Raw genomic sequence first — 1,912 nt, 5'->3', positions numbered from 1 at the left:
CCACAAGGTCAAGTCGGGAACTGGAGCCGGAGGAGGAGGGGCGAGGAGGCGAAGGGTGGGGAGAGGGGCGCCCTGCTTCCTCGCCGAGTGCCAGCCTTTGGAAGTTGCCCCTCGGTTTTTAACCCTTTAGTGGCATTGGAGAAAGGGGTGGGGTACAAGGGGGATGGGGTTAACCTGGGGCGAATGAAAACTCCTACGGGGTCAGACATGCCACCAACCCACCACCCATCACCGCGTCCCCCACCCCCCGGAAATGCAGGGCAGCCCTGGGCGCCTGGAGGCAACCGGACCTGAGGGGGGGGAGGGGTCGGCGGGCCTGTGGGGGACCCTCACTACGGCCCGCCCCTCCCTATTCCTGAGGTTGCCCACAATTTCAAGTTTCCCCCGCCCGGGATGTTAGTTTCCATCTGGTGTGGGTAGGGGAGGAGGGCCGCGCCCCCTCCCCTGGACTCCCGCGAGCCCCTCCTCTCCGCTCCTGCCAGCACTTTCAGCTCACTTCTGGCGCTGCAAAACGCCACGCGATTTATTCGAGTCGCATTTTAAAATCAGCGATTTAGGAGCTAGGCCTTGGGCGAGGGTCTTCTAGCGCTGGAGCCCCGGGGGGCGGGGTGCTCAGTGCAAACCTCGTTCCCTCCGTGAGTGTCGCCTTCAGGCTGTTATTTGCAAAGAAACGTCTTTTTGACGCAGGGAGAAATGGCAAATTTTAAGTACGTCATTAATATGGCGCCAAAAGATTTTTTTAAGTATAAGCGTGCTTTTTTTTTTTTTTTAAAGGTTGCGGGGGGCGCCGCCCGGGTCTGGGGAGCGAAGGGGGCGGGGTGTGAGCAGAAAGTGTGAGTGAGAGTGGAGGGGCGGGGTATGAATGTGAGTGTGTGAAGTGTGAGCAGACCTGATGGGACTTGCACGGGCGCTGCCGCCGCTCAGGCCCGGCCCTGGGGACAGGACGGGCTGGGGGCGCCCTAGAGCCTATGGGAAGTCTGGGCCCGGGGTGCGGGCGGCCGGCCCGGCTGGGCACCCTCACCCTGGGGCGGGCAACGCTACCTGGACTCGCCGCGGGAACCAAACGACTGGGCTGGGGGAGGGGACGGCGGGGGGGTGTCAGGAGAGGAGATCGGAGTGAATAAGAAAAAAGTGGCTACTCCCCCTCCCTCGCTCCTCCCGCCCGCCCCCACCCCCACCCCAACACATTTTTTTTTTCTCTCTAAAGAGATCACAAGGAAGTCTTGGTTTAAAAAGAAACAGAAACACACACAGGGGGTTGGTGAATGGTGCCGACCGCGGCCATCGCAGGAGGAGGCTGTATTTATTTGGGGGGGTAGTAGCGTCCATGGAGTTACTTTGCGCCCACTCCTAGCGGCACCGGCTTTGGCCCGGCAGCTTGACGGTCCCCGGCAGGGCCACGGGGCTGGGGACGCCGTGGGCCAGGCTGCCTCCCTCGCTGCAACCCCGGATGGATGCGCGCCCCCCGCCCGCCCGCGCCGGCCCCTGGAGCTCCGGGTTTCGGGAGCATCCTTCCCGCTCCGGCCCCTGCCGCGGCGCGTAGCCGAGGGCAGCGCCCTTCGGGAGGGCATCGCGGAGCAAGGTAAGATCCAGTTCACGGCGGATGGGCCCTGCGCATCTCCGCGGCGCTATTTTGTGTTTTTGCAACAGATATGCCAGCGCTCCTTGCTCCCTCGCTCTCTCTCTCTCTCAGCTTGCTCGCTCTCTTTCCTGCTGGCTGCCTGTTCTAGGAAGCTAGCGCGCGCGGGGGGGGAGGGGGGGATGCACAGCACTGGGGAGAGAGATTGCGCATGTTGGTCAGTCGTGTTTTAAAGAGTACAGTGCGGGGAGGCTGAGAGGGGCGCATGCAACAACTTTTGGAAGGGTGAGCTCGGCGACCTTCTTTATTAATGACTGCGGCAAAGCGCCCCCA

The 1,912-nt window shown here is 62.5% G+C and overlaps 1 protein-coding gene and 1 pseudogene across 1 annotated transcript in view; both read left to right on the top strand.

Moving 5' to 3' along the window:
• The window catches only part of LOC101664069, a 104,843-nt pseudogene that overhangs the window by 101,503 nt on the left and 1,428 nt on the right, over nucleotides 1–1,912 (top strand).
• The window catches only part of JADE2 (jade family PHD finger 2), a 44,842-nt gene continuing 44,705 nt past the window's right edge, over nucleotides 1,776–1,912 (top strand). The window contains exon 1 of the mRNA XM_045285039.1: nucleotides 1,776–1,864. The gene's annotated coding sequence lies outside the window, so the exon portion shown is untranslated. The remainder of the gene's footprint in view (nucleotides 1,865–1,912) is intronic.

This window comes from Echinops telfairi, unplaced genomic scaffold (genome assembly GCF_000313985.2).
Source record: "Echinops telfairi isolate 266 unplaced genomic scaffold, ASM31398v2 ScPeMD7_7469;HRSCAF=8507_1, whole genome shotgun sequence".
NCBI lineage: Eukaryota > Metazoa > Chordata > Mammalia > Afrosoricida > Tenrecidae > Echinops > Echinops telfairi.
The sequence above is the reverse complement of the archived record's forward strand: the minus strand, read 5'-3'. Positions and strand labels throughout refer to the sequence as shown.